The sequence below is a fragment of the Symsagittifera roscoffensis genome, chromosome 1 (genome assembly GCF_963678635.1).
Source record: "Symsagittifera roscoffensis chromosome 1, txSymRosc1.1, whole genome shotgun sequence".
Classification (NCBI taxonomy): Eukaryota; Metazoa; Xenacoelomorpha; order Acoela; family Convolutidae; genus Symsagittifera; species Symsagittifera roscoffensis.
This window is the reverse complement of record NC_087062.1, coordinates 79,870,933-79,885,391: the sequence shown is the minus strand read 5'-3', so window position 1 is coordinate 79,885,391 and position 14,459 is coordinate 79,870,933. Positions and strand designations below refer to the sequence as shown.

Sequence of the window (14,459 nt, the reverse complement as noted above, 5' to 3'; positions counted from 1 at the left end):
ATTAAGCTAATTGATCAATTAATTAGTTTAAAAAGCATTCTTTTAATTTGCGAAATAATTATTTGTTTTGGTGTTTAATGAAGAAAGCAACCAAACTTTCGAAAAAAAACATCCAATTTTGTTTTTCTTATAAAACTTATTTATGAAAGAATAAGTCTATCCGAGTATTCTGTGATACTTCTACAGTAACTGTTGTATTTTTTTTCTAATAATTTCTGGTCAAAATAGGGCCATCATTTTGTTTATTAGAAAATAATGACATTGGACGCATAATTTTGCTCCTTTGATTGTATATTTTTAGACATTTCCAGTTTTTTTCTTCTATCCAATATGATATTTTTGAGTTCCCTGGGATTATTATCTAGCTTTCATAGTTGATAAGTGTACTATTACACTGGGGTTTTTCCCCATTTCTGTTCTGAAATAATCCGGACTATTCTTCTATCAAGGCTTTACCTTACTTTTGCAACCGATTTTAATATAATTTATCTCTTGGTTCCGAAAGTAATAATTCGGTGTCAAATAACTAGAAATAAGACGCGGTCTGAAATCCCCGAACCTTGTCTCAGTTCTCAAAACAAGTTTTCCCGACAATTTAGCTACAATAACAAAACCTTATTTTTCCAGCCGTTCGTTACTTCTTTAGAAACTCGTTCATACCTTGTGCTGATATAAAAGTTAGCAACTACCTGACTCTGAATCTGGGTTAATTGTTTCAGTTTGAAGCTCCGTTAAGTGATTGCCCGAGAAATGTTACCTGGTTGTAAATGCGACAGATTAAACTTTGGGAAACATTGTTTTCATTTGATTGCTCCGGCGTGACATACTTTTCAATATTAAGTTACAAATCGATTACAGCGAAGAATTTTAACAGGCTTTCTTCACTGACTTCTTCAAATTTTACGAGACTTTCATTTCTATAAAGTCTAACTTTATGCTTTAAAATCGATAGACAGGGCGCGAGTTAAGTGGGTACGGGTATGTCTATTTTTAAGCATTCAAACCTTTCGCACCCCATCTTCGATGCTAATTTATGACACCCATTATTGGATGATTAACACTATAAAGTTTTTTTGAGGCGACTTCTAATTTTCAGGGGGAAGGCGACCAGAACAGTCAATTTTTTATGAAAGTCTTCCAAAAAATGATGAAAGAAGCCGCAGAAATTTTTGCAGATACTGGGATAGGTTTATGTTTGACTTTTTGTCAAACCTCAAAAATCAATTTTTAGCGATATAAAAAAGACCATAATTTTTTTGTTGTTAGTTTTAAACCGCCCTTTTCACAAAAACTGCAATGCCAGTAAGCTCCAGCCTTCTATTTAAAAATTGACACATTTCATATTGAATTTCAGTATCAAATATTTCGCGTCAATTTTTAATCTCACCAATATTGAGGCTGGGAGCTGAACACTTGGGAGAAAACAAGCTGAAATAACCACTTTCCCTCAAACGCTCAAACGGCTGGAAAAGTGTGTTTTCACTTGAAACTGACAGTCTTTATCAAACCACCAATGGCGAAGTAACTAATAAATTATGCAGCAGAATGTGACCATTCTGACCAAATTAAAAGGATATCGAGAAAGAATGGAACCAAAAATGACCAAAGACTGCCCGTCTGGAAGTTGATTTTATTTCGGAGAACTCGGGTGGAATTCCCGGATAAACTATTCATGTTATTTCGACATAAAGATTATATTACAAGTTCTACTGCGGGTATACTTCAAAACAAAAGCCATACGGTAAGCTTATCATTGAAAATTGAATGGTTTTCCTGGTTTTTAAACGTAAACAAATTAAATTTTCCGAGAAGGCTAGTTTTCAGCCAAAAAAAATTACGTTTTCTGAAGGAAGCTTGGATAAGACTTTCATTTTGTAAACATTTGATTTTTTGCAATAATTTAAGCAACAAATACAAGTAATTCTCGAGTTAATAAGTAAAAGCAGCTTATGCGCCTTCAATTATATCCAAGTTCAAAAGAGTTTTCAAAAGTGAAGCGTACAAGTCATTAAAAAGCCTACATCAATTTGCTGATTATTTATAAAATTTATATGAAATTTTCTTAAACGTTATGTTTGTATGTCAAAAATGCAAGAAGAAATCTTTTTTAATTTCTTACCAATCAGCATTTACTAAAAGATAAATAGCAAAAAATAGTTAAAAACAAATCATTTGCCAAACCTTTGACAAGCATTTTAGCTTTTAATTTTTCAATTTTAAATTTTGCCAGACGATCGGCATATACTTAAGGCTCAGGAAAACTAGGCTTATCTAAGATTAACGGTTAATATAAACAGGCCCTGAAATGTTCGGAGTACATATTAACTAGTCTCAAATATTTTTCCACAGAAGGGAAGTTTGATAAAGCTGTTTATTTTCAAATTTTAAAATTTCGTTGGTGTTTTTGCCCCACAGTCAAACATTTTAAAAAGTGCGCGACGCTTAAGTAGTTCACACATACTTGTTGAAGATCAACGATAAACTCTTCCTATCGTATCTGAACTACCCCAGCATTTTGCTGTTAAAATATCTGCTTACCTTTGATCACAGGGAGTTGATTCCTTTATTGTTCCGACTTTCGATACGAAAGTAACGGAATATTTGTGCTCGGGGTGGGTTTTTTTTTTCTTCAAACAAATTTCGACTATTTAAATAACCATTTTTGACGGAATTTTTTTATATCATTCGAAAGGTATTGTTGTCTTGAGCTCAAATTTGAAAAGATATTTCACCTGTGATCATTTTTCGTAAAGTTACGGGGTTTTAAAGATTGCCCTTTTGGCCAATTTGGGACAATTAACGCGCGATATATTTCGCGCTATTAACGCGTAAGCGGAGAGTTAATCCGTCCTAGAAATCGTTCCAAATTGGTTAAAAGAAGCTTATTTGCCTTAAATGGTTTGTTACAAGGAGCGAAATCTATCCTATTGTACTTCATATGGCGTGTGGGGGGATGATTTTCATAAAAAATTTCAAATTTTAGAAATTTTTTTTTTCATTTCGTTTTATTTCATTGAATTTTTAAATGTTATTACTGCTCCATAAACCTTAAAAGGCAGTCGGAACATTCAGGGCTTCGCCGTGATACGAGAAGTCTTGTTGGGGTATGAAAATGAAAGAAAGTTTGTTAACTTTATTTCTATTGCCTAATTTGGTCCGAATAAAAAAGAGCTCAGCCTTAACAATCAGTTGCTTTAAAGCGGAGCATAATTGCTCGGGCAAAAGGCGGAATGTTCCGACTGCCCCTCAATTGGTATCGAATAGTTTTGTCAGAAAAAATTTTTAAAATAACAATAGTTTTAGACAAAATTGAAATGAAGCGGGAAAAATCGAGTCTTTGAAAATTTGTCCTTTCCGCCTCAATTCAAATTGGAACAGTTTTCTAGCGTGGGATAATATACAATTCGTATTTAATAATTCGTGTTTTTCTTCCAGTTTCATAAGCAAATAGCGCAAAATGTAAGTTCCGAATACGACCAAATGGCAAATTTCAATCCCCAAAATTTTATAAGAATTGATGACAAAATATTTGTTTACAACTTGAACCCAGGAGTCTGTATGTTCAACGGGGCTTAAGAAATTTTAGAATATACTGTTTTCATTGCCAAAAACTGACTGAGTAAAAAATCATCCCAAACAAAAATGTTTTAAATTTTATTGGAAAGTTTGAGCAATTTTTTTTTCGGAAGCTTTTACAACAGTTATCAATTGCCAATTTACATCAATTGACTCTGCCTTCATTTTAACAATCGAAATTTTTTTTTCTGTTTCTAAAAACAATTGAATCATTTTTGAATGGCCAAACAATTACGGATTTTGAAACTTAAAAAAATCTCTATCAAAAAGATAGTGAAAATGTTTAACATAGTCAGCTTTCAAATATTTTGAAAAAATAAACAAAAAAGCATCAAATTATTTAGTTTGAGAACAAAATCATAACTTTTAGATGTTGAAATACATGCATAATTGACCTATGTAAAGCTAAACAAGACTGCTCGTATCAGGGCGAAACCCTGAATGTTCCGACTGCCTTTTAAGTTTTTTGGAGCAGCAATAACAAAAAAATTAAATGTAATAAAATATAATGAAATTTTTTTTTCTAAAATTTGAAATTTTTTTTTAAAAAATCATCCCCCAGACGTCATAATAAATACTAAGTGATAAATTTTGATCCTATTAACAAATCAATTATGGCATATAAGCTTCCTTGAACCAATTTGGAACGATTTCTAAGACGGATTAAATCTCGCTTACGCGTTAATAGCGCGAATTATATCGCGCGTTAATTGTCCCAAATTGGTCAAAATGGCAATCTTTAAACCCTCATAACTTCACGAAAAATAATCACAGGTGAAATATCTTTTCAAATTCAAGCTCAAGACAACAAAACCTTTCGAATGATATTAAAAAATTCTGTCAAAAATGGCTAGTTAAAAAGTCGAAATTTGTCTGAAGAAAAAAAAAACCCACCCCGAGCACAAATATTCCGTTACTTTCGTATCGAAAGTCGGAACAAAAATAGACTTACTTTGCATCTAAGTTTCGTAAGATATAATTAACAATCTCTGCCTCCATTGGTATTTAGAGGAATGTTTCTTCAAGCTTTCAAGAAGTCAGCAAATTCACTATGAAATCTAAATGAAACTTTCTTCTTTTTGTATTTTTCTTCAAGTTCTCTAGAATGAAACGTATTTTGAAACAAACTTTATGGTCTTTTGAGTATTTTGCTTTAAAAACAAATAAAAAGACAAGGCTCAGCACAACTACAGCTAGATTCCGTGATATCCAAGTTTTAACCAAAAAAAATTGCATGTAAGACGGAGACCGACTTAGATATTGCTTTTAAATTATGTTCCGTATTCAAAAATGAAACTGTTTTTCAACATCAAACTAAAACGCTATTAATCATTAGCTAGAATTCATTGTTTACCGATCCAATTTCTGAAGAAAAGGCTTGTAATCATGCTTGAGGTACCGATTCAGTAAGTTTTTGATAATTATGGGTATGAAAACTGCTAATAATGCTAATTAAGGATAATCAACGCGCGCTTTTTTCTTATAACACGCGTAAGCGCCAGAACAATTTGCTCCAAATTGAAGTGAGGCAAGTCATTGGTTTATAAATTTCAGATTCCAGAAGCTCATTACATTTTTTTGGACCGTAAACAGCGCGTGGACAATAACACAAAATTGGAGGACAAATAAAGTTTATCAATTTTTAGCCAAGTTTTTTTAATTGGACTGAAAGAGCAGTCGAAACATTACCCTGGTTTCGCTCTGGTATTCGATTACTCCTATAACGAGTAATCAGTGTTTTTGTAACTTTAAAAAATTGGAAACCGGAGTTCTTCACTCAAACTCCTTCTACCAAAAATTTTGTTTGCATCTTTTTTGTAACGCAACTAATAAGTCTCACTTTTTGAACTAACTCGAAAAGAACGACAACAAAACTAGCTCTTACACAAAAATCATTGATTTTTTAAGGCAGCAGTGTGGGCGACGTATCAAATTTCGCTGATTCGCGAAGCAAAAACAGCTGTGCACCTTCAATTATAACTGGATGCATAAAAGTTTCAAAAACACAAACGTCGAAACAAAAGTTTAAATATCTTGCTAATTATTAAAAATATATACATATACAAAATTTTGTTAGCATAAAGTTTTTATTTGAAACCTTATAAATTAGCTCACATGGTGTACCTTCATTAATCTTTATCCCAAATTTGCCCATTTTTTCAACATCTTAATCTTATACCAGGTGATTCGTATAACACTAAAGGCTAAAAAACACAAGCTCAGAAATCTGAAGTGAACTAAATCAGTCTAAATCATACTTTTACTAAGACTTCATAATATTAAGAAAAAATTTATGGTCGATAAAGTTGTATGATAATTTTTCAAATTTTATGTTTGTTTATTTATTTTTGCCCACAGTCAAAAATTGTAAGCGATTGTAAAAATTGTGCTTGAGTAGTGTGCAGTTACTCTTTGAAGGTCATAGGCAAACTTTCATATTGCGCATAAACTACTCCACAATATGACCAACTGCGAAAAAATTCCAATACACTCAGCCTTACCAAACAATTGCCTATTCCATAAATCAGTTGTTTTTATTTGACCTCAGGGAGTTGATATCTTGGGGTGTCAAAAATTTGTTATCTAAAAAGCCTGAATAAAGTAACCACCTCGAATCCTAGTAGTCAATTGCTTTAACACAATTTTTCAAAGCTTGCACAACAGTTGTCAGTTGTCGGTTAGGATTTTAAATCTTAGTTATTTCTCAACTGATTCTGCGTTCGTTAAATCACTTAAAATGATTTTTTAATGCTTCTAAAGATTGTTAAAGGCATATTTTGAGTTTGGGCATTACAATAACGGGAAAAAACTGCTTATGAGAAGTTATGTTTTAGTCACGGGTCAAAAAACTTTTTGACTTCAAAGAGCAAATGAACGAGTTTTTTCTCCACGTTTTTCTACAAGTATTCCAATTATAGGGTTGAAATTTTGGCATATGCTAGATGAAATTATTTGGCAATATCTAACCGGATCAAAGCTAGATAAAATTTGCTAGGGAAGCGTGAAACAGCCAGTATATTATAACTAATTCCAGAGATGATCTTGATTTTGAAAAATTCTTGCGGCAAACACATGTAGTTTGATTTTTTGGGCTCATATTAGTTCTTTGGGGAGCCGATGAGCAGACATTACAAGATCTTGAACACTTATATCACAACATTGATCAACAAAAAGAAACTGCCAATGAGAAAAGTGTGCATGGCCTGGATTAGTCGTTTTTCCATGACAGTTGCCTTATTTTGTTGCCTTATTTCAATGAACATCTCAAAAATGGTCGAAAAAGTTCAGCTGTTTTTTGACCTTAGACCAAGTAAATTTTTCAGTTGATGCTGGCTGTTGTTTTCCGTCATTTAGAGAGTAAGTCTACCTCATCAGCTTCCGCAAGAGCAAACTTAAGCACGTTAATTCAAAATAGTTGAGTGGTTTGGTGAGATGTTTCCACAGCAAGGACAACTCTGAAGCTAGCTATAATATGCCGACTAATTTACACTTTCAAAACAAGAATTCTTAAATTTCGATTTTGCTTGTTTTTTTTTCAAATGTTTCCTTGTGTCAAAACTCCAAACCTATATTTTCAATATGTGTTGGAAAAAACGGCAAAAAAGTGGAAATCGAATATAGTCATTTGCTTCTTGAAATGAAAAACATGCAACTTCATTATGCCGTGACTGTATTAACTATTGCTCCCAATGGTACTTGAATTTAACTTTTTTCTCGAATACAGTTTAAATCAACGGTTAACCATATACTGATTTTGTACCTTGAAAGATTATCTCCTGGTTTCAAATGTAGTGTTTTCTATAAAGTTTTGTGAAACAACCCACTCAAAAAAATTTCAATTAGCTTGCAAAGCGAAAAAGAAAACGTTCAAAAATTAGCGTGCAAAAGTATAATTTTAGATGCTGAAGTACAAGCTTATTTGGACAGTGCAAGGCTTTGAAAATGTAAAGTTTTGAACAAAGCTTCTTTTAGATCTAGCTAACAATCTCCTTCAGTTGATCTAGTTAAGAAGTTGTTTCAATCGCATTTTTTTTTCTGAAAAAAGTGTATTTTGATTTAAACATTATGTTTTGTTCAATTATAGGATTGGATCAAGAGAACGGCCAGCTTACAAGCAAGGCTGCGTACGCACAGTTTAGATTAATTGAAGTTGACACAAATGGTTTACTCAAAAACCGTATCCCACAAAACTAGTCTCTGAAATTTATGTAATGCAGCTGATAATTTTGTGGATTGCTGCAAAATCGGTTATCTTAATCTGTTCGTGAAAAAATTATCCGATGTTCAGGGAAAAATTTTTTTTTGCAAGAACTGAGTGTTTATTAGCATAAATTTGCAAAAAAAACACTAAGAAACAATTATAAAACTGTAAGTCATAGCTTTGACTTTAACTAGCGGACTTAAAACACAGAGAAACGACGTTACACAAAATTGTAATAATAGATTTTTGGACGACAAACTGTATTTTTTTGTTTTTTAGTGTCGTTCAAACTGCTGTTGTCGTCCACACAGTTTTAACTCAATGGAGTTTTTTTACTTTCCGAATTGTGAGCCGCACGACTTTTCACCTGTTAGAAATACCTGTTAGCAACCCGCACTGATTGGTCAAAAAATCTAATTATTGTTTTGAATAACGTGATTAAGAATATTCGTTTTTTTCTTGAAAAGGAGCAAGATTGTTAAGTTGATCTTCTTTTTAAAACTTTTTGTTGACATTGACTGTGGTAATCGATAAGCAAATATTCTATCTTTGCTAGATGATCATCTTTCCATTATACTTTGCAAGTTTTTTTATTTAGCAGCTGGATGATATTGACCATCTCGATCCCCGCCCCCCTTTAATTGATATGTGTGATTTGCTCACATGGCCATTTGAGATAATGTTTTTTCTGAGATGAAACCTCTGAATCGAGTCTTAATTTTATAATTGAAAAATTTGAGCAAAAACCACTTTTGAGCCGTCTTTTTTGCGTTAACATCTATAGCTGAAATCCTATCATCCTATGATCATTTGTGTTGCAGACACCTATGACCCTACGCTCCAGGGCGGATCTAAGATTTTTTCGAGGGGGGATTTTTGAAAATTTTGTCGGCCTTTTTTTTAGGTCTACCAAATTTATTTTGGAGCTCTCCCAAAGCTTTAAAAACGCTGATTTGGTAAAACTTTCTGCGCCGCAGGCAAAATTTTGAAAAAACAGGCCAAAAAAGGCTTTCTTCGGCGCGCGCTTCCCCCTGAAAGTAAGTCTAAGGCGCCTTTAGAAAATCATTAGGGTCCGTCACCAAATATGGATATCTAAAAATTATAAAGGAGGACCCTTCGGGTCGGCAGGGTCCCCCCCCCCCCCCCCTAGACTCGCCCCTGTTACGATCTTTGGCGTTGCATTTTTTTGTGTTAATGTCCAAAGCTGAACTCCTATGATCCTGTGATCATTTGTGTTGCAATTTTTTTTGACCCTATGATCGCTTACAATCAGGTTAAAACACAAGGTCTAATTCAATATACAATTATCTTTAGCAATTTGCAAACAAATTAGCGAGCAATTGATGTTCTCAAAGAGAAGCGCCTAAAGAACTTCCTAAAAGGAAGAGAATACGTCGGAGCAAGTTTTATTTGAAAACAAAGATATAAACATAATCATAAAAGCAAATGTTTGATTTGCACCGTAGTCTTCTCAGTAAATAAGATATATGATGCCCTATATATTAATAAGTAAATAAGATTTTAAACATAAGATTTTGGATGATGCCCTTGATGCCTTCCATTTTTCAAACATTTTCTTAAAATGCTTTCGGGCAGTGTAGAAAACAACCAATTTGGTGATGATGGGTTCATAACAAGTTAACCAGCCTAACAAGCTATTAAAATTTGAATTGAGGCAAAAAAATTACATTTTAATGAAACGTTTCCGGACCCGAGATGAGTCAGTTTTGGTTTTATACAGCATGTGTTACAAGATTTGAAAAAAAAACTTTCTTTTCAAAAAAAAAATTGATAACACGGTGAATGATAAAATAAACCAAAGCTTTGTCATGAGACAATCTGTTATGTTTTGTTTTATTCAGGGCTTTGATATCAAAATGATGCGCAGAAACTTCAAAATGAAAATTGCACTTTAAAGTTTTGAAATTATTTTGCGACAGATCAACAAGACTGCTTGTATATCAGGGCAAAACCCTGAATGTTCCGACGGTCCCTTTAATCGTATCGAATAATTTTTGGAACAGTGTCAAAATTTTAGCCGTACGAAATAAATACAACCAATTAGCTAGCCTCACTTCAAATTGAAACGATTTTTTTTGAGCGGGCAACCCCCAAAACTTTTAAAAAAATAAACGGAGGTGAAATATCTTTTTAAATTTGAACAAAAAAATTATTGTTGAAAACTATAATTTCGATCGGCGAAACTTGACTGGATCAAAAAATCACACCGAGCATAACTATTCCAATTTCTTCGAAAGCCGGAACAACTAAATAGAACTAATTATTTTTGTTAAATCTTTGACGAACCGATTTTGTATTCAGTAAGAATGCTATTGATACTCAAGTTGCAACAGTAAAAAAATCACAGTTTTGCAAAATTATGTTACTTAAAATTTGGTAATAGTATTGACGGCAGTGATTCAAATTGGAGTGAACAACGCGCAATATATTTCGTCCAATTAAAACGTAAGTGGCAAATTATTTTGTTCGAAATTGAACGGAGGCAAAGTATTTTAAAAGTTTTTCTAATTGTTTAAAAAGTTTTTGATTGACAGTAGAGGGCACTGGGAACATTCAGGACTTGGTGATAAAAAAAACTAGCTGAGTATACATTGTTTATGTCATCACTTTCAAAAAGAAGCTATGGAAGCGCCAGAACTTTGATGTTTTAACATTGAATAACTTCTTGATTGTTAAATTGGGACTTTTGTGACAGAAAGGATTGCTTTCACCTCACCTTATAGACATGGATATATCTCTGCTTTGGTGATTTGTTCTCAATGGGTTCAAAAACAAAACAGAAACCGCTGATTTTTTCTATTTCTTGTTCCACAATCTAAATTGCGGGTTGAATATGGTCCGAATAAATTGTGTATTGATTCATTGAAGTTTTTTTGGCGTTATAATAACGTAGAAAAATGTTATCAAACTAAACTTTTTCGCAACGATTTTGAAGCTTCTTCAGGTCCTGTAGACCCCTCCCCCTTGAAAGTCTTAGTACAAAGTTTCCACCCAATAAAAAACTAATCCAACTGTTAAGCTTGTAATAGTTTTGTACAATGTAACGCTTCCCCTGTTTTCATCCCTTGACAGATCGTCTGTTTTTTTCCGTGCGGGATCCGTGTACGGTGTACTTATACATTATTTTGATATTTTGCAACCTATATCATCTAATGCATTTATTTTCTTACGAACTGGCCAAAGCACATTTTTCGGCTATTTGGGGAGGTTAGAAGCAACTCAAATAATTTTTACTATGGTCACGTTAGCCAAATTATTCAGTCTTTTTGCTTGGAGATTTTTTTTTCATTTCCTCACCGACTGTGTTTATCAATCACTTTAGTCTCTCTTTCATCTGAAAACATTTATTTGTTTGCTTTGACCACACATACTTTCAGTGCTTGTTTTTTATACCTTTTAAATATGGTGAGTTTGAAATCAAGATAAAGGGATAAGCGCAACTTCGATAAGACTTATTGAATAATTTATCAATTGCTCTTGTTTGCTATCAGTTTTGTCGTCTTTCATCAACAAAAAACGCACCTATTTTCATTTACCGTCCAAAAAACTTACTTAAAAGTAGCGCATTGCTTCTTATAACGATTTGGACATGTATATATGTACAATTAGTATACAAGTTTTCATGTTTTCTTTTTGTTTTTCTTAGACCAAGCATGTCATTTATCCATGTTTTTCAGTGGCATCAGTAACACGTCTAAGATTTTCCAGTTTTTTATATTCCATCGAATAAAAATGCCAGTTTGTTAGTGACCTATTTTTCCTCCTTTTCAAACAAATCTCCAGCTCAAATTAAATTATTTTCACCACCATTTTAGAGCTGAGCAGCTACTGCATTATAGCAATATTCGATCAAACAAACATGCAAATACCAACCATTGAATTTTTTCAAGTGAATAAAAGCCACAGGCGTTTTATGGTAGCTAAAAATTCTTTGTTTGAAAGTTGAACTAAATTGCGGTAGTTTTCAGCATTTTATTATTTTAAACCTTCCTTACTGAAAATGAGACAAACGCTTCATGTATCAGTAAGTTCAATCAAAACTAATAACAGTCTCCATTTGACATTTCTTGATTTCTTTTGAATTCTTTTGGCAAATGCTTCTGAACTATGGTTTTTGTCTGTTTGACGACCTATCTCGATATTTTAATTAAAAATTTGATGATAACTCGTTGCTTGAGGGTGAGGCAACATTACCCAGCCCAGAAAAATAACCAAAAAAATTGCATGTAGTTCTTAAGCAGGGGCACAACAGCGGTTCGCCGTGATGAGCTGTACAGCTCGTATGTTGGTCCTATCCCTCGTGGATGAATGATCTTAAATTAACTGTGTGTTGCGTTAATTGAAAATATCTATTACAAACGAACAGCCCTTTGCTTTGAAAGAGGACAGGAAATCGTTGCCATAATTAATTTTTGAAAATCGTAAGAAAATTTTACGGACAGAACAAACTTTCGGAGTTTTGAAGAAATTGAGTCCAAATAATCGAATTGGAATGACCAGTTGATAAATTCTGAGTTGCCATGATAATATAGATATTAAGTTGTTGATTGTTTTGGATGGTGATTTAGATACTTAGCTTTTCATTTCACCTGTCTTTTACTTAGCGCTAAAATGGCCTCATAAAGAACTCAAGAAATTTATTTTTGGATAACAAAAATCTTTATTTTTGGATTTTTGCTGTCAAAACTTTAACTGAAAAAAGCATCACTCGAATATACCACTCAACCTCCTGAAATTTCTTTGTGATACCTGATTATTGTAATTGAAATAATTTCGACCCAAGGCTTCTAAACAAGGCTAGATATTAGTTCAAACAGATAAAAACAGAAATGGTGAGGTTTTTTTATGGAGTTAATATTACTGCAAAACAAACAATTCTTATCAAAAAAACATCGGCAATAATTTTTAGCACTAACTTATGAGCTGAAGTCTAAACCTATTGCTACCTGTTTGACAGAATTTTAGGTATATTCCAATGCTAGAACAGCAGTTTTTCCAACTCCTGGGTATAATTGCATCAAAAAAAAGCTGTAGAAAAAAAGGAAGGAGAGGGAGTTGGTTTTTTTTTAAAACAGGACAGAGATCATCACGTCGTCAAGGTAACCTCTGGAAATAAAAATCGTATTTTTGAAAACCAAACGATCTCATTTGATCTCTGCAAAGTAAATCCCACCCAGTACCGTCAACAGGAAAAACTTTAATATCTCTGGAAATAAAAATCGTATTTTTGAAAACCAAACGATCTCATTTGATCTCTGCAAAGTAAATCCCACCCAGTACCGTCAACAGGAAAAACTTTAATACCTCTGGAAATAAAAATCGTATTTTTGAAAACCAAACGATCTCATTTGATCTCTGCAAAGTAAATCCCACCCAGTACCGTCAACAGGAAAAACTTTAATACCTCTGGAAATAAAAATCGTATTTTTGAAAACCAAACGATCTCATTTGATCTCTGCAAAGTAAATCCCACCCAGTACCGTCAACAGGAAAAACTTTGACGTTTGAAAGTGATTACTTTGATAAGTTGATTTTGCACTCAAATTGTTTGCGGTCATTTGAAAGTATTTTTTAGAGCAAAATTTGTTTACAAAAATAGTCTTAAAAAGGCCACTAATAGGGAGGGGTCTGGAAGTTAGCAATTTGATCAAAGCTAAAAGAAAGGCAGTGAAAACAAAGTCATACTTTAATGTGTTTTTCTCCAATCAAACATGGTTTGCTTAAGTCCCGAAAACATCAAAATCATATATGATAAAAAAGGATATTGGAGAGAGAGAGAGAGAGAGAGAGAGAGAGAGAAAGTATTTAAACCGCCTAGCGAATCATCCTAAAATTATTGAATGAAAAATCTAAGGTGTACAATGAATCCCTCCAAACAAGTTTGCAGCCGCTGGAAAACAATTTTATGACTATAATATTAGATCAAGTTTTTAGAAAATTTCAAAATGAACTGCAAGCTAATTTGGTCAAAATTTTTCATGAAAAGTCTATGAGAAACACTGGATAACGAATCAAATTTAAATAAAAAGATTTATTTGACAATGAACAAAAAAGGTTAAAAAAAGAAATTAAACAGAAACTAGCAGACCTTCAACTTTACTAGAAGTATCAAAATTATCAAAAAATTACAATCATTGTTTTTAGCAGTTATTCGAGTTGTTAATAGACAAAAGCAAAAAAAACATCAAAGATTGCTATGATCATAATAATTTTTTTCTAAGAAACAGTCCAATCAAAAATCCAAATCACTACTAATTCAATTTAATTGTTTTGGCACTCAATTTTTTCCAGATTGCTTGAAAAAAGAAAATTTATTATCCAGCTACGAATGGCAAAAAAAAAGAAATCCAAAAACTGATCCAGCAATGTCCTCACTGCAAGCAGTATAAACAATTGTCTAAAGCTAAAAAACCGCGTATTACAAGCTATCAGGTTGATTGAAAGAAGTTTTTAAACTAAAGTAGAATAATTTTTGCACTTGATTTTTATTTGGAGAAATTGGTCAAAAGAACAATTCTCAATCAAATGAAACAGAAAGGTTATTCTTGATTTTGCGCAAAACCTTTTAGGCTTTGAATCAGAATTTTCATTGTACAAATGTTTCTTGTTTGGGTTACGAGTGCCAGTGTAGAAAAAACGTAAAAGTATGTTTGTCAAATTA

General features: G+C 32.7%; 1 protein-coding gene across 9 annotated transcripts in view; it reads left to right on the top strand.

Moving 5' to 3' along the window:
* Positions 1-659: 659 nt before the first annotated feature.
* Positions 660-14,459, top strand: part of LOC134850527 (uncharacterized) — a 58,422-nt gene continuing 44,622 nt past the window's right edge. For 2 of the 9 annotated variants that reach the window (XR_010164201.1, XM_063866601.1), the window contains exons 1-2: positions 703-972; positions 1,355-1,741. The gene's annotated coding sequence lies outside the window, so the exon portion shown is untranslated. Of the gene's footprint in view, positions 678-702; positions 979-1,354; positions 1,742-11,132; positions 11,204-11,447; positions 11,823-14,459 lie in introns of those variants that run through there. The other 7 variants (XM_063866603.1, XM_063866602.1, XM_063866608.1 and 4 more) reach the window with 7 other exon arrangements.